At 43.1% G+C, this 18,122-nt stretch overlaps 1 protein-coding gene across 3 annotated transcripts in view; it reads left to right on the forward strand.

The window, feature by feature from the left end:
- Positions 1–12,878: 12,878 nt before the first annotated feature.
- The window catches only part of LOC132381048 (transcription factor SOX-13-like), a 206,173-nt gene continuing 200,929 nt past the window's right edge, over positions 12,879–18,122 (forward strand). For 2 of the 3 annotated variants that reach the window (XM_059950168.1, XM_059950170.1), the window contains exon 1: positions 12,881–13,152. The gene's annotated coding sequence lies outside the window, so the exon portion shown is untranslated. Of the gene's footprint in view, positions 13,153–18,122 lie in introns of all 3 variants that reach the window. The other variant, XM_059950169.1, reaches the window with a different exon arrangement.

Below are 18,122 nucleotides of genomic sequence, written 5' to 3' on the forward strand. Positions count from 1 at the left end.
AGGTGTTAGCACCACTGTGAACAGAGTGACAGTATCTCAGAGAGTCTTTATACAGAGACAAGGTTTACATGGAGAATCCAGGAGATGATGCAGAACTTAGAACTGACAGTCCTAAATAAGCATGAAATGAGGTTACTCATACAAGACTTGACCAACGAACTGGCCATTCCTTGTTGTGATTCCAGGGGTTTTATCCTGCATTTAGTGATGGGAAGCAGATGTATGTAATTTGCTGAAGTGGGAACGATTGGAAATCAGGCAAGGGGATTTAAGGCTCAACTAAGGAGGTAATGGGGAATTGCCAGATGGAACCATGACAAAGGCAAACCTCTAGGGATGAGGACAGCTTCTGTCTCACTACTGTGCCCAGCAATCCCCTGATTTGATGCTAGCCTAATCATGGGAAAATTTACATTGACCAATTAACCTAACAGCTGGAACATCTCTGGACTGTGGGAGGAAACTGAAGCACCCAGAGAAAACCCACGCAGTCACGGAGAGAACGTATGAACTCTTACAGGCAATGGCAGGAACTGAACCTGGATCGCAGGTATTGTAAAGCGTTGTGCTAACCACTATGCTGCCTTGCCACCCTATGCTGTACCTCTGTACATACTACACTAGTAAACCAAGTCTAGTCTTCATCAGGGTTCCCTCCCAGACAACATGACAAACTAGCTCTAATGTACAGGCTAGCTCATCCACTTGCCTAATTCTGGACTCCTCCCTGTTCTGAGTTCTGTCACATCTAGAGAGTGGAGGAATCATGTTCTTAAATCCTCCTTGAGAAAGAGAGATAGTTCCACAGAATCACTGCCCCATTACCACTCAATAAGGACTCAGAATACCACGACGACCTTAAGAGTCCTCATCAGTTACAGAAGGTCATTGTAAGTGGTAGATGGAATGCAGCCCATCCCAAGCTCTTCAACTACATCCCCTGCCTTCTCTGGAACTAAGTCTACAAATCCCAGTTTAGCTTCATCTGTTATCTTGGAACCTTGCAGAATTGGAATAGAAACAAACATTTCTTGATCCTAAGAAGGTGAAGAAGAAGGGAGTTCCATCATCAGTTCCAGGCACTGGCCCAACTCAATAATCTGTGCTAATTACTCAGAGGAGGAGGGTAGAAATACTCAGGGACCATGGAATGAAATGTGAAAGCAGCAGTCTTGAATAATACAACCAGAGAACAATAATATGCCATCAGATTCAGATTCATTTAACACATGTACTTTGAAAGATACAGTGAAATGCATCTTTTGTGTTAACAACCAACACAATCCAAAGATGTAGTGGCGGCAGCCCGCAAGTGTCACCACACATTCTGGCACTAACATAGCATGTCCGCAATGTTCAGCAGTATGTCCAAACAACAACAGCGAGAAAAGCCTCTTTCCACCCTCCCATGTGGTGATTGACACGACCTCAGCAGTATTAACCCTCAGAAAGATGCAATGCCATGTAGTGGGTTCACAGTGGAAGATGTTAGCACACATTAATACAAAGGAAGGATTGCAAGGTGGAATCTTTTGGGATTCAGTGTATGAATTTCAAGTTCCTGGGTGTCAACATCTCTGAGGATCTATCCTGTACCGAACATATTGATTCAGTTACAAAATAGAGACGACAGTGGCAATGTTTTATTAGGAGTGTGAGCTGATTTGGTATACCACCAAAAGCACTTGAAAATTGCTACAGATGTATCCCGGAGAGCAACTTAACTGGTTGCATCACCATCTGGTATGGAAGGACCACTGCAGTGGATCGGAAAAAGCTGCGGAATGTTGTAAACTCGGCCAGCACCATCATGGGCACTAACCTCCCCAGCATCAAGGACACCTTCAAAAGGTGCTGCCCCAAAAAGGTAACATCCACCATTAAGAACTCCCATCACCCGTTTTTCATTACTACCATCAGGGAGTCTGAAGGCATACACAACGATTCAGGAATAGCTTCTTCCCCTCTGCCATCAGATTTCTGAATGGACATTGAATGGATTTTTCCCCCTCTTTTTTTGCATTACTATTTAATTTAAATTTTTAAATCTCTCTATACTTCTTACTGTAATCTTCAAAGGTTTGTGCAAGTTTTATCACTGGGTATTGCAATGTATTGCTGCTGCATAACAACAAATTACACGACATATTCCTGCTTCTGATTCTGATCCTGACAATTTTCTGAAAGGTGATCTGTGATCGTTGCATGGTTAGGTAGTCTCCAATGCTCACCACTCTGGGACTTACTGCATGCTTACTGTGAAGCTCCACAAGAGAGATCATGTACCACAATGAGGGAACCACAGTTCAGAAAGTGACGCTATTACAGCTCGGGCCACCAGAGTTTGGAGTTCAGTTCAGGTGTCCTTTGTTAGCAAACTTGCATGCTCTTCCAATGAGTGCATGGGTTTCCTCCGGGTGCTCCGGTTTCCTCCCACAGTCCAAAGACATACTCGATTAGCAGGTAAATCGGTCATTGTAAATTGTACTGTGATTAGGCTAGGGTTAAATAGATGGGTTGTTGGCTGCCACAGCTCAGTGAGCCGAAAGGGATTGTTCCGTGCTGCATCTTTAAGCAAGCATAAAAACAAAATATATTGGAATTTCCACTTTTTCATAAATGTTATTGTATTTCTATATTATCCTGTAAATGCCTGCAAGAAAATGAATTTTAAGGTAGTATTGGTCACATACACATGTGACCAATAATTTTGATAACTATGTTCCTTTGAATTTGACAATAGTGCTATATCAGGGTGGCAAGGGAAACTAAATACATTCTGATGTTTGTTACTGAGTGATCCCTAATTTGGTCTAAGGAAAAAGTGATTGAGGTTCATTTGAGGAGCTTTAATTAGCTTTACTGGTCTATTCTTAGGACTAACCAACTACCTTTAATTGACTTCAATTAATCTAAATAGTTACCAATATCTTTTCTCCATGTAGTCAAATTGCCTATGTAAATGTGCTTATATTTATAAATAGGTTATTTCAGATAAATGTGCAAATTATTCTGCATTCAATGCCCACTTATTAGTTACTTCCTGTACCCTATGAAGTGGCCACTGCATGTTGGAGTTTGGTCTTCTGCTGCAGTAGCCCATCCACTTCAAGGTCTGATGTGTCGCGCATTTAGAGAGGCTCTTCTACACGCCACTGTTGCAATGTGTGGTCATCCGAGCTACTGTCACCTTCCTGTCCGCTAGAACCGGTTTGGCCATTTTCCACTGACTCCTTTCGTTTACAACGTGTTTTTGTCCACAGAACTGCTCACGGGATTTTTTTGTTTATTTTTCGCATCACTCTGTAAACTCCAGAGAATGCTCCGCATGAAATCCTGGGAGATCAGCAGTTTCTGAGATACTCAAACTGCCCTACCTGACACCACGGTCAAAGTCATTTAGATCACATTTCTTACATATTCTGATGGTTGGTCTGAAAAACAACTGATCTCCTTAACCATGTTTGCATGTTTTTATGCATTGTGTTGCTGCCACATGATCGTCTGATTAGATATTTGCATTAATGAGCAGGTGTACAGGTGTAGCTAATAGAGTGCCCACTGAGTTTATATCAGTAGTAGGGACATTTATGCAGAGCAACTAGACCTGAGTTATACCTGTTATACTGCACGCGTCTGCAAAATTCAAGTCCCATTATGAATTGAGATCTTTTCTCTAAGAAAGGAGGTGTAAGGCACTCCTTCCCTCTGCTAGCCAGCAGATCACCCTTAGGCAAGGTGTAGCACCTGCTTAGCCCCATCTCGATCAAGGTTACATGAAGCCATGGGAGCAGGTCCTATGAGCAGATGGTGCACATCACAAGCGCTGGTTATGTGGCCACTGACGCCAGGCAGACAATCTCTGATAATGGCTGGGGTCACCTATCTTGTAAGGATACTGACCAGAAGAATGCAACGGCAAACCACTTCTGCAGAAAACTTTGCCAAGAACTATTCTGGTCACAGAAAGACCGTGATCGCTCACGTCATACAACATGGCACAAAATGATGATGATTCATTATCATCACACACTCACCAACGCACTGGTTCTCGGTGAAGTTAGGTTCTGATCTTATCGATCTCACACCCATTTCCAAACGCCTTAAAGATCTTCCATTTGTTGATGGATGCTGCTTTCTTGTGGCAATGCTCTTTGTAAATGCCCTTCTCCAATTTTACTCACTTTTAAATTTATTGCCTTGGACACTTTCCCCTCTTGCCTTTGGCAGCTGAGCCTCGAAACTCCGGATTTGCAGCAAGTGCAAGTAGAGTGATATGAAACGACTTGAAGAGAAATTGGCTTATGGGCTGTTCCCAGGAACAAACCTTGCATAACCTGGAGATACTTTGTAGACTGCATGGTACGGGAGGTTATAAACTGCAAAAATTACCTTGCCTAAATTGCAGTACTGCAGAAATTGTGATATCTGTAACATCAGCTCTCTATTTGGGAAATGGGGAAGGGTGAAGATGCCTTAACACCGTTCCTGCATCTTGCGTCGCTGACCTGCACTGTAACTAGTGCTGGGGCTTGCTGCGTGCCCTGGCCATTTTCTGACCACTGACTCACTTGTTACTGTATTAGACTCAGCAAACCAATAAACTTTAGTGAATCAAGGGATGGATATTTGACTACAGAATATAGTTCCTTGGGCAAAATACTCCTCCAGTGTTTAAAAAAAATCTTTAAAAATGTTTATGTTGTTAAGCTGCTTTTCCCATCAAAAATTAATGTGCTGACTGAATAGTTCAAGTTAGTTAAGCCCACTAACCCTATTGGGACATAAGCCGCAGACAGTACTTGCCAGAGTCCTCTTTTCTGAGCCAGTCCTTCAAGTTGTTCACAGCGGTAGCCAGCTTCTTAGTGTCAGCTTCTATGTCATGTCACCAAAAGTTCTTTGGGAAGGCTCTCTTCGGCTTTCCCTGGGGATACATAGTCCAAAGGTCATGGTCTTGGATATGGAAGGTTGATTGGCCTTGTGGTTTCCGTGGACTTGTGGCTTTCATCATATGACTTCATACATCTTCCGGGCAAAGATCATTCCCCTCCAAGGGATGAGGTGTTTGGAGCTTCAGTTGGCGTTCCTGTAGCTCTGGGTTTTTATGGGATGGGGTTGCTAGCCCCATGCCCAACTCTCCTTTTGCAGCCAGGCTTGGCGGAGTTGACTGTCCACGTGCAAGGTACTGCAATAACTAAAAGGTAGATATTACTTTGAAGAAGTTTTGTCTGCCTTGTTTGAAACTAGATCGCGGTTTTTTAATTGCACTGTATAAATGAGCCCTTTTTGCATTTTGTTTAGTAGCAATCTCAACTCCGACTTCCTGAGATTTCTCAAAAATGTAGTTTGACACTGCAAAGCAGCGAGGTAATAAGCAGTGCATTGAAGTAGTATAAAGGCAACATTCCCTCAATTTTATTTTACAGCTGTGCAGATCAACCATTGCTTTGAGCAGGAAATTTTTACACCGCCTGAAAACTGTGTGGATCCTTAAATGCTTTTGTTAGTAATATGCACATCAAACAAACACAAACCGCAACTGACTATACAAGTAAATGAATGTCAGACAGTCAAAAAAACTAACAGGCACAATGGCAAAAGTAAAACGTTTTGACTAGATGGCGTCAGTGTTCAGCAGGCTGGTGGTTTATTAACAATGAGCTCCAACTTCCATTCTGTATTTATTGTTACAATTTGTAACACTGTTGTCACTTGAAACTGACAATGTAAATACATTGAAGTTCTAAAATGCTTCAAAGTAAAAGTTGTGGTGCATTTATTATTTAGGAAATGTGTAAGACCATTTGCTAGCTGGTGGCATAGAGGCATCAGCACTGGACTTTGGGATGGAAGGTCCCAAGTTCGAATCCGGCTCCTGTGCGCGCTTTCCATCCGTGCTGGGCTGAGCGCCGAGATAGCAACTCAACCTCATAAAAAAGAAATTGCCTGCTATAGAAGCATCAACGGCAAAAAAGTTGATGGCCTATGCTCTCTCGTGAGTTGAAAGGCAATTTCTTATTCTTCTTCTATAAGACCATAGTAGCATAAGACCTAGGAGCAGAATTATATAGCAGAGGCTGGTTTCAGTGATGAGCTAGGCTGTGTCCTCAACAGTTTCTAGTGTTCTCGGGCATGGCAATTGCCATACCAAGCCGAAATGCATCTGGATAAGATGCTTTCTATAGTGCATTGGTTAATAGTTGAAAGCATCCTATCCAAATGCAGTACACTTTGATATGTAACTGCTCTAAAACAATAACACAGATGCCAACTACAGCAGATGCTGAAATTTGAAATAAAAATAGAAAACGCTGGAACTATTGAGCAGTGGTATGGGGAAACAGAGTTAATATGTCACGTTCATAGCTTTTCATCAGAATTATTCTGATGAAGATATACTACAAATGGTTGTTAAGAGATCAGGGGCATTCTAAGGCTATGTGAGGCTCTGTAAATGTGTGTTTTATATTTGCAGCCTGGGGTCCATGGCATAAAAAAAGGTTGGGAACCCCAGATACATACAGTGCCAATCTTCATAGTAATTCAGCCATGCCCATGTGGAAAGGTGAGTTGCAACATGTTAACCCCAAAAATTGACATTAAGGAGTACTATAATTAAAATTAATTAACTAAAATAATTATTAAATCTAATTGACTGAAATAAAACTAATTATAATTATAACTAATTGACTAAAAATGCTCAAAATAAGAAACAAAATCAGAAAATGCTATATACAGGCAGGAAGTCAGACAGTGACTTGATGAACCAAATGCCCTCCTGCAGTTCTACAATCCTATTTCCTGCTCAATGAGTCTTTATTGAGCAGGGAACAGAGTTGTAGAATTATGATGGCATAGGAGGCCATTTGGTTCATTGAGTCAATGCTAGATCTTAGCACAGTCCTGTCAGTTGCATTTCCCTTTTCCTTTCCCAGAGACCTGCTAGTTATTTTCCCATGTATACTTACCCAATTTTTAAAACCCCAGATTACTCTGTTCTACCAGCTTTCTGGCCAATAAGGTCCAGATCATAACTTACTTTCTCGGATCATATTCTCTTCCTTAAGATCTCCCTTGAATCTCTGCCTAAACATGTTGTCTAGTTCTTGAGCCTTCCAACACTGGTTACAGTATCCTTCTCTCTATCCTTTCCAAATAGGGCAGTGCCTTGTGCACCTGCATTAAATCTCTGCATTTACTTCGCTCCATTAACTTTACTTCTCTCCACAGATGCTGTCTGATCTGCTGAGCATTCTGTTTTTAAGCCCTAATGAGTAGTAAGCCGAACAAAACAAATAAATCTGGAAAAAAGAACCAGCATAATATTTTTAATTTCCTTACATATTCCAGAAAGCTAAGTTAAAAGAATGACATGCGTATCTTAATAGGGAGACACTCAGGATGAGGATGACTTGCTAATGATTCCAGTTCCCTATGTTCTGAGGTTATTGATGGGCACTGCAGGCATCTGCAATTGGGAACAAAGGTGCTCAAATCAGCTGGATGGGTGATGTCCTCCACTCCTTCACAGGGCTTCTATCTGCTCTCTATTCATGAACTCAAGTTTCTCAATAACATTCTGAATGCTCCTTCTCTAGTTTAAGCAGTCATGGGCTAGCGATCCCTAGGAATCAGAGGGGAACTCATAATTATTTTAAGGAGCCATCGAGAACATCCTTGAATCTTTTGCTCTGTCCACTAGATAATCTCTCCAACAGACAAAGTGCCTATTTCAGGAGTCTGGTATTGTGTATGCGAACATCCTAGAGTCACAGAGTGTTACAGCAGAGAGACAGACCCTTTAGCCCATCTCATCCATATTGACCATGGTGCCCACTAAGCTAATCCTATTTGACTATGCTTGCCCTATATCCCTCTAAACCTCTTATCCAAGTACTTATTCAACCGTCTTTTGAATGTTGTCATTACACCTGTCTCAACCACTCACTCTGGCAGCTTATTCTGTATACGATCCACCCTCTACATCAGGGGTTCCCAATGAGGAGTCCAATGACCCCTTGCTTAATAGTGTAGGTCCATCGTATTAAACAGCTTGGGAACCCCTACTCTACATGAAGAACTTACCCCTCAGGCTCTTCTTAAATCTTTCACCTCTCACCTATGCCCTCTAGTTTTTAGGCCCCTTTCCCTGGGGAAAAGGCTGTGTGTGTTCACCCTGTCTCTGCCACTCAATATTACCTGCATAACAGAGTTGATAGAGTTTAACTGGACCGGGAGAGAACACTATCTACTCATGTTCCTGGTTTAGTTGGGGTGGTCTGTGGAGATGGAATTGAAGGCACCAGTCCTGTGTCCAGTGCCTGGAGATACTGGATCTAAATGTATAAAGAAAGGTTACCGGCACCAGCTTCGTTTTACTGTCCTGCAGTTCCAGATTCAATCCTGACCTCGGTTGCTGTCAGTGTGGAGTTTTCACGTTGTCAGAATCAGAATCAGAATCAGCTCTGTTTGTTTGTTTGTTTATTTATTGGTTGATTGATTGGTATACGTTGTGGAGTAGGCCCTTTGTGTCGTGCCATCCGGCAATCCCCCGATTTAATCCCAGCCTAATCACGGGACAATTTACAATGACCAATTAACCTACTGACCAGTAAATCTTTGGACTGTGGGAGGAAACTGGAGCATCTGGAGGAAACCCATGTGGTCTCAGGGAGAACATACAAACTCCTTACGGACAGCGGTGGTCACTGACGTACAGTATGTCACTGAATTTGTTGTTTTACAGAAGCAGTACAGTGCAAATAAAATATAGTACAGATAACGTACTATATATACTATAAAAATATATGCTAAATGTACAATAAAGAAATAAATTATATGTAAATTAAATAAGTAGTGCAAAATTAGTGGGATAGTGTTTATGTATTCATTGTCCACTCAGAAATCTGATGGTAGAGAGGAAGAAACTGTTCTTAAAACTTGCCTTATTTGCAGGGAGAAAGCAGGAGAATGGTGTCTAGTGGGGGGGGTAATGAATCAGCCGTGATGGAATAGCACAGCTGACTCGATGGGCCGAGTGGCCTAATTTGGCTCCTATGTCTTATGGTCTAAAATGTTGAGTGTGTTTCTTCAGGCACTTGTACCTCCTCTCTGGTAGTAGTAATACGAAAAGAGAATGTCCAGGGTGCTGGGTGTCTTTAATGATGTGTGCCACTTTTTTAAGGTATCACCTTTTGAAGACATTCACGATGGTGGGGAGGCTACTGCCCATTATGGAACTGGCTGAGTTTGCTCTGCAACTCAATGTGATGGTGGGAGTTTCCATAAGACCATAAGACATAGGAGCAGAACTAGGCCATTTGGCCCATTGAGTCTGCTCCACCATTCAATCAAGGCTGATCCCTTTTTCCCCTCCTCAGCCCCACTCCCCAGCCTTCTCCCCATAACCTTTGATGCTGTGTCCAATCAAGAATATATCAAGCTCTGCCTTAAATACACCCAACGACCTGGCCTCCACAGCTTCTACAAATTTACCACCCTCTGGCTGAAGAAATTTCTCTGCATCTCTGTTTTAAATGGATGCCCCTATATCCTGAGGCTGTGCCCTCTTGTCCTAGACCCCTCCACCATGGAAAACATCCTTTCCATATGTACGCTGTCTAGGCCTTTCAACATTCGAAAGGTTTCAATGAGATCCCCCTTCATCCTTCTAAATTCCAATAACTACAGACCCAGAGCTATCAAACGTTCCTTATATGACAATCTTTTCAGATTCATTCTCAGATTCATTCTTGCGAGCCTCCTCTGAAGCCTCTCCAATGCTAGCACATCTTTTCTTAGATGAGGAGCCCAAACTGTTCACAATTCTCACCAGTGCCTTATAAGGGCTCAGCAGCACATCCCTGCTCTTGTATTCAAGACCTCTTGAAATGAATGCTAACATTGCATTTGCCTTCCTCACCACCGATCCGAACCTTTAGGGTGTCCTGCACAAGGACTTACATCTTATGTCCCTTTGCATCTCAGATTTTTCGACTTTCTCCCTGTTGAGAAAATAGTCTGCCCATTTCTTACTGCCACTGCATGACCATGCAGTTCCCAACACTGAAGTCCGTAACTTCCGCCACCTCCAACGGGATCCCACTACAAAACACATTTCCCCCCCCTTCTGCTTTTTGCAGGGATCGCTCCCTACGTGACTCCGTTGTCCACTCATCCCCCCCATCCCTTCCCACCGATCTCCCTCCTGGCACTTATCCTTGTAAATGGAACAAGTGCTACACCTGCCCTTACACCTCCTCCCTCACCACCATTCAGGGCCCCGGACAGTCCTTCCAGGTGAGGTGACACTTCACCTGCGAGTCGGCCGGTGTGGTATACTGCGTCCGGTGCTCCCGGTGTGGCCTTTTATATATTGGTGAGATCTGACGCAGACTGGGAGACCATTTCACTGAACACCTACGCTCGGTCCGCCAGAAAAAGCAGGATCTCCCAGTGGCCACACATTTTAATTCCACGTCCCATTCCCATTCTGATATGTCTATCCATGGCCTCCTCTACTGTCAAAATGAATCCAAACTCAGGTTGGAGGAACAACACCTTGTATACCGGCTGGGTAGCCTCCAACCTGATGGCATGAACATTGATTTCTCTAACTTCCGTTAATGCCCCTCCTCCCCTTCTTACCCCATCCCTGACATATTTAGTTGTTTGCCTGTTCTCCATCTCCCTCTGGTGCTTCCCCCCCCCACCTCCTTTCTTTCTCCTGAGGCTTCCCGTCCCATGATCCTTTCCCTTCTGCTCCGGCAAAGTGCCAGAGACCAATGATTCTTGAAAGATCATTGCTAATGCCTCCACAGTCTCTACCACTACCCCTTTCAGAACCCTCGAGTGCACTCAGGCGCTCTGGATTTCCTCCACATCCCAAATACATGTAGGTTGGTAGGTTAACTGTCACTGTAAATTACCCCTAGTGTATAGGTAGTAGTGAAATCTGGGGCAGTTGATGGGAATGTTGGGAATAAAAAATAAAATAGGATTAATATAGGATTAGAGTGGTTGATGGTCAGCATAGACAATGTGTCAAGCTGGCTGTTTCTCTACTCAATCTCTCTACAAATCCATAACTATATAAAACTTCTGTTCTACCCGTTTCATAAACACAAGTGATTCTGAGGATGCTGGAAATCCAGAGCAACACACACATAATTCTGGAAGAACTCAGCAAGTCAGGCATCAACCACGGAAAGAATAAACAGTTAATATTTCAGGCTAAGACCCTTCATCAGGACTAAAAAGGAAGGGGGGGGGGGGTTAGGTGCCAGAATAAAAAGGTGGGGGAGGGGAGTGGAAGCAGGATAGCTAGAAGGTGATAGGTGAAACCAAGTGAGTTAGAAAGATGAAGGGCTGGAGAAGAAGGAGTCTGATAGGAGGGGAGAGAGGACCATCGGAGAAAGGGAAGAAGGATGGGACCGAGGGGGATGTGATAAGCAGGTGAGAAGAGGTAAGAAGCCAGAATGAGGAATAGAAGAAGAGGGGAATGGGAGGGGGAAATCCAGAATAGTACACACAAAATGCTGGAGGAACTCAGCAAGTCAGGCAGCATCTATGAAAAGGAGCAAACAGTTAACATTTCAGGCTGAGACCCTTCATCAGGACGGGAAAGGAAGAGAGAAGAAGCTGGAATAAGAAGGTGTCGGAGGTGAAGGAATATGAGCTAGAAGCTGATAGTGAAACCAGGTGAGTGGGAAGGCAGATTCAACTTTCAAGACTGTTTTATATCATTTCCAGTGCACAGTTGTAAAGAACACAGTAGATGTAACTCTGGATCTGACACAGCACAAAAAAGTCACACTAAGATAAGGACGATGATGAAAAAACAATAGAAATAAATACAAAAGATAACTTATGTACATAGATTGATTAAGTGTACATAAGGTGATGCTGGGCACAGGAGAGTCTGTACATAAAGCGACTTTGGCAGGAAATGATAAAGTAGTGGTGATGAGGTGGTTAGTGGGTAGAGGTGTTTTTCATCCTTACTGGTTTTGAGCCTGGTGCTCCTGGTGTGGATACTATGTAGCCTTCTCCCTGATGGGACTGGGACAAACAGTCCATGAGCAGGGGAGGTAGGATCCTTCATGATGTTACTGGTAATTTTTTCCTGGCACGTTTCTGTATATATTTCCTTGATGGGTGATGCTGGTAGCTTTTGACTACCTGTTGTAAAGCCTTCCTGTCTGCTGTAGTGCACTTTCTATACCACACAGCCATGCAGTATGTTAGGAGGCTCTGTCTGTAGAAGGTTGTTAGTAGTATTGAGGTGGATACCTTCTTCTTCAGTCAATCACCTCAGAGCTTCTCACTTCATCCACCTTCCCCACTCATCTACCATCCCCCTCCCCAGGTTTCCCCTATCGCCTTCTAGCTCATACTCCTTCCCCTCCCCCCCCCCACATTCTTTCTCTGGCTTCTTTCCCTCTTCCTTTCCAGTTCTGATGAACGGACTTTGCCCGAAACATCGGCTCTTTATCCTGACCAGCTGAGATCCTCCAGCACTTTGTATGTGTCTACCTTCATTTATATAGTGACTTTCACATCCACTTCCCTGATCTCATACCTACCAGGGTAGTGGTCTCTTAGCAACGCACTGCAATATGGGTCCTGATTTTTGTGTTCAAATGTGTAGTTTGGATGTTAAACTCTTTCGCAGAGAAGCAAGAGTTCCACTAGTATTATAATTAATAGTCACATTGCAATTACCATTTCTTTTCAATCATTGTATATCATAGCAGGAAGGAATAAACTAAAAGACTAACCTGCCTGGCGGTTTGAGAGCAACGCTGAACTTTCCTCAGGCCACCGTGAGAGCGGCACGACCCGCGCCTTTAATGAGATTGCTGTCGGCCAAAGGTTGCGAGACCTGCCCCTTTAAGTGCCGGCGAGTGGCTTACAATGGAAAAGAAGCCGGGATCTCAGCAGACGCGCCGCCGACACCAGCCGCTCCGCACGGGGCAGCTCTGATTGTAACCCCTGCCTGTCCCCATTTCCCCTCTCCCTCCTCCCTCCTTCGCTCTTGCTTCCCCGAGGACGAGAGCGGGTACACACAAGCTCCGGTCCAGTCAACAGTACTCATCCGGAGCCCAGCGGAGAGCCGAGGCACAGGAACAAAAGGAAGCCAAGGAGTCCGCTGTAAGTGGGGCAGGGAGCCGGGCGATGGGTCGGGTCGGGTCTGCCCAGGGTGATTGTACCAGGATCCTTACTCCGAAATCGCCTTGTCAATATCTCCCGTTCTGCCGCTGAATGTGAGGAATCCTGCAGCATTTCATGTCCACTTTCACTATTTTCATAATGTCCTGTTTTAAAGTTCAAAGCAACAATAACCCCCTTGTCAACATCAGCGCTTTTAATTCTCCTCGCTACCCGCGTTATTGGCGAATATGTCATGTTTAATAGAATCTGACTTGAACGCAAATTGGACTGCAGTTTGGATGATTTTAGTCTAAACTTTTCCTCTGCAAACTTCTGAGCTAACAGCATATTTAATAAAGACAGACAATTCGTAAGTCGGCTTGGAAGTTATAAGGGACTGTTCACCGCTGGTCACAGTCGCATTTGTGAAATGTAAATATTTTTTAAACACGTTAATTATAAACTAGGCAGCTCAGAAAATATCCAAGAATGTTGACGGGAGATTTGGCGCCAACGTTAACTACAGAAACCAGTTTTTCCTTGTATATTAAAACTTTTCTCTCCCTATCCGATATAAATGGAGCGATTGTTTGTGTGTTCATCTATTGATAGACCAAAGAGTAAGTCTGTTTCACAGTAAATTCCAGCCACTGTTCCTGGGTAATTATTGCTCGCAGTCGAGTCCACTGTGTACTCTACACAAGCGCTGAATTAAGTGAAGTTAGCTAATTAATCCTGTGTTTTAATAATCAGATAAACCCCGATCAAAGTAGGAGACAGGAAACTAGAGTGTGAGATGCATTTTGTTTATAACCTGGCTGTTAATGTTGCCTGATCCTTGAATTTGAAGTTAGCCATTAAAAAAATAACTTGGCTTTTGAACCCAACAGTTTTGCAAAATGCTTACCAGGTTGGTCTGTAAGCAATTTAACTCTTTTTTTCATTAAAAGGCAAATTAAAATATAATCAGTGCCCCCTCATAAAGCCAGTTTGAGCTTCAAAGAGGAGCCCTCCATTCAATCTGATAGTATTGTTTTACTGAGACATGTCGCCTGTTTTTTTTTGGGAAGTGATTGGGAAGAGGAGCATCTTTCTCTGTACTCCAAAATCCCTGTTTAATCCTGCAGATTACGCTGGTTTTCAATCTATGTACCTGGGCATTATATTTGTTCTCCTTAACTTTTCTCCTGTACCCGAGCAGGGTAGGCACTGAGCTGTGATCAGCTGCTGTGTGGGGCGCATCTCATCTCTAAAACCCACACAGCTGCCGGACGCAAATTTCTTGTCGTCTGAATGACGGATTGAAATTGCTTCAGTTTTACAGCCGGTTCTGCTAACGCTGACACTCGAAGAGAAAATACTTGTCAGGCGCACTGATATTCTCCATCAAAACATCTTGTGCATCCACTGAAATGGCTGCAAGTCAGCTCGTGTGTGTGGGCTACAACTGCTCGTCCCTGTGCATTGAAAGCTTGCAACTCAGTGGCAAAGCACCTATCGAATCTCCCCAGTCACTGAAGGGAATTTCAGGAAGTGCGGTGCCCAGATAGTCACACCAGATTGTGAAATCCTTTTGTTGTCCCGGCCTCTGCTTCCTTGTTAACAGATTCTTTCTCCGACAGAAATGTTGGTTTTTGTGTCTCTTTTTAGTCCAGTAGGCACAGTGGAAGATTTCTCCCGCTAGGGCTTTGTGCATGTAAGTAAATTGTATTCATAGTAGATATCATCTGCCCCCTCTCTAATTCCCCAATTTCAATACTAAACAGTACAAGCCAATCACACGTTAATTCAACAGTATCTTTGCAATCAGTGGACATTTTGGTGAAAAACTGAACATTGTAATCTACTTGAATTTAGATATGTAAATATTATTCAGAATTTTAAAGGCTTGCTTGCTGTAGCCTGGAATACAATTAGGACCAGGAATGGATTAATACAATAAATATTATTTCATGTCATTTGACCATAATTGTTGCAGCATGTAAAATTCATGTTAACTGTTATAAAAGTTCCAATACTTTATAGCAAAGTTTGCCAGCAGCATTGCAGTATGCAGTGAATAGTTGTGCTTGCTTGTACAGAGTCCCTGTACCACTGCTTATAAAGCTGATTTTTGTGTGAATTTACAATTCCGATGCTTTATTTACAATTTATACGGGGACTCTTTAGTGAGTTCATACACAAAAGTGGTTAATCCAGCTAAACTTCCAGTGGGCAAATGAGTCATGGCCACAGACTTATTTACAGGGGCACCGTGGTGAGGGCCTTTATTTTAAATAAAGCTGAGAGGGAAATGAAACAATCACAATGTACAAATGTGATTGATGCCAATGGGAAAGAAGAAACAGTCACTAAAATAAAGCAACTGTAAATAAGGCTTTGATAATTTAACTGTGAAAGTTCATCTGCATCATTGCTGAGGGACTGTCCATGTCTACATTGTGGGCTGGGCACAGAAAAGGTTAGGCTGAAATGGAGCTCATCGAACCGGGCAGTTTTCCCTCACCTCAACTTTTTGTTTTTCCATTTGCCCTCCCGCTCTTACTGGTCCACTTTGGCATCCAGGTGCCAATAAAACAATGGCTTGGACTGTCTATTTTCTAAAAAGTAATATTGAGCTCAGAGGCAACTTGCATTTGGGAACCATTGCACTCTTCCTGCTTTATAGCTTGGGCCCTTGTTTCAAGGTTGTCGTGTGATTGCTTCTGTATTTTTCTTGTTGAAAATCCCTCCCTGTTGTGGAAATCAGTCGATGTTGAAAGAGCCAGGGTAATGGACTGAGAGGTCAGAATAATCTTCAACCCAATGAAAACAGGTCCAGAATGCATTTTCTCTGCACTTCTGTAATCTCTAACACCCTGTGTTTGCATGCGCGTTGGTTTCTACGCTCCAGTCGAGTTTTATAGATTGAGAACAGATTTAATGGTTTGGAGCTAAACACATAAAAAGATTGCTGGCCCATATAATTTTTAAAATGGGTAATTGATTGAGCCCCCGTATTGGGGTGCGAGAACTATGATATCCAGCAGTAATGTTTTGACAAGAGGGACTTGGCCATTCAAATCTTTGGGCCTCGACTGGAGGTTAGATTTCACACTGGTATGGGACCTGCAGCAGTGTTGAACAAGGGAGGTCTTTATTTCAAGCAGCAGGCTGCAAGCCCGTTTAACTTTTTGTTTAAACTGGTTTCCTCTTAGGCCGTTGTTAGTTTTCCCCTCTTGGGTCCTGGCCATGATTTTGGTGATGCTGACTGGCATTGTGGGGAAAGGTGCTCCTTACCCATCCGTGTTCCCTCCAGAGCTGGTGTAGGGTTTGCAAGAATGGTTTTGAATTATGATGATACAAAACTGCAAAGTACAGCTTTGTTGTTAGGACTCAAGAGTTTTGATTAAATATATTTGGTTGATGTAAAAGAGGGCCATTGAAGGCCAAGGGAAGAGAAAGGCAGATTTGGGTTCTGACTCAACACTCTGTGCTTCATGTGAGTGTTACCTGAGGACTGCTGATTTCACCCAAAGGATTTATTTGCTAATTTGCTGTTGAAGGGAGGGTAATGTGGCTGCTATTTGTCGAGAGCAAGGCAGTAAGTACAATGAACAGAAAACTACTTCTTCTCTCTTATTTCCAGTCCTAATGAAGGGGTTTGGCCTAAAACGTTGACTGTTTCAATAGGTTTCAGTAGGTACATTTAATGTCAGAGAAATGTATGCAATATATGTCACAAAATTCTTTTTCTTTGCAAACATCAGCGAAAACAGAGGGGTGCCCCAAAGAATGAATGACAGTTAAACATTAAAACTCCAATGCCCCCCACCCAGCTCCCCCCTTCCACGCACAAGACACTTCTCTCCATGGCCACTGCCTGACCTGCTGAGTTCCTCCAGCATTTTGCGTGCATCTCTTGTGTTTAAGTACAATGGGGTGTGATAAGGAAGCTGAGACGAGCGAGCAGTAATCTTAACTGTTGCTGATTGGGTCAACTGGTTTAAATTGAGCAGGGCAGACATTTTCTGGGAAATAGGGCCCAGCCATTCCTAGCACGGACCAGGTACAGAGAGAGTCTGAAGATGGAGTGGAAATTGTAAGAGTCAGAATTGCTGGTGGGTGGCGACACCTGAAAGCCTGATGGAAAGTACTGTAGAGATGTACAAAGTGGTATGGAGAGGGTGGGTGTAAAGTTTACACCTGAGGATTGTCTGTAAGTATCTCACCATGCTACCACCAGTAGATTAATGTTGGAAAAGGTTGTTGTGTTAAGTGTGTCGCTGAAAAACTTGATGTTTGTTCTATGTTGTATACAATGGGGAGCATGTTTATTGCAGGCTGGTATCCTTTGTTTTGTTCTTAATATGCAGGCCTTTAACAGCTAGGCTGTAAGGAGACGCCGTATTTTGCATCTTGTGTTTTTGCTTTTGTATTGGGTGAGATTTGGCTTTGCTTTGTTTTTAAACATTTTAGCATCGAGCAACTCGCCAGAAAGAGTTGCTGGGTGATTGTGGAATAGGGAAGAATTTAGAAGAATTTTTATTCTCCTGTTTTGTGCGCTTGTTGGTGAAGAGGAGGGGGACTGATTCAAGTTGGGATGGGAGAGAGCCGAGATGCTCTGGATTTCCAGCATCTGTGGAATCTCTTGTGTTTAGATACAATGGGGTGTGATAAGGAAGCTTTCAGGTTTAAAATCACCTTCGTGTGCCATGAAATTTGTCATTATGCGGCAATAGTACATTACAATAGATAAAAACAGTAAAGTAAAAATGTATCTATTAAAAAGTTAAATAAGTAGTGCACTTGGTGTTCATGTGCACAGTGGTGGGCTAAGCGCACATCCTTGAGGTGTATCAGTTCTGATGGGAGTGGAGTGATAACTTTGCCATTTGAGTTCAGATCAGAGTGTCCTTTTTGGCCTGCTCTGATTTTTGAGCATTGAAAATTTGCTGACCTTCTTAACAGGAGAGGATAAAATATTTGGG

This window comes from Hypanus sabinus, chromosome 25 (assembly GCF_030144855.1).
Source record: "Hypanus sabinus isolate sHypSab1 chromosome 25, sHypSab1.hap1, whole genome shotgun sequence".
Taxonomy (NCBI): Eukaryota; Metazoa; Chordata; class Chondrichthyes; order Myliobatiformes; family Dasyatidae; genus Hypanus; species Hypanus sabinus.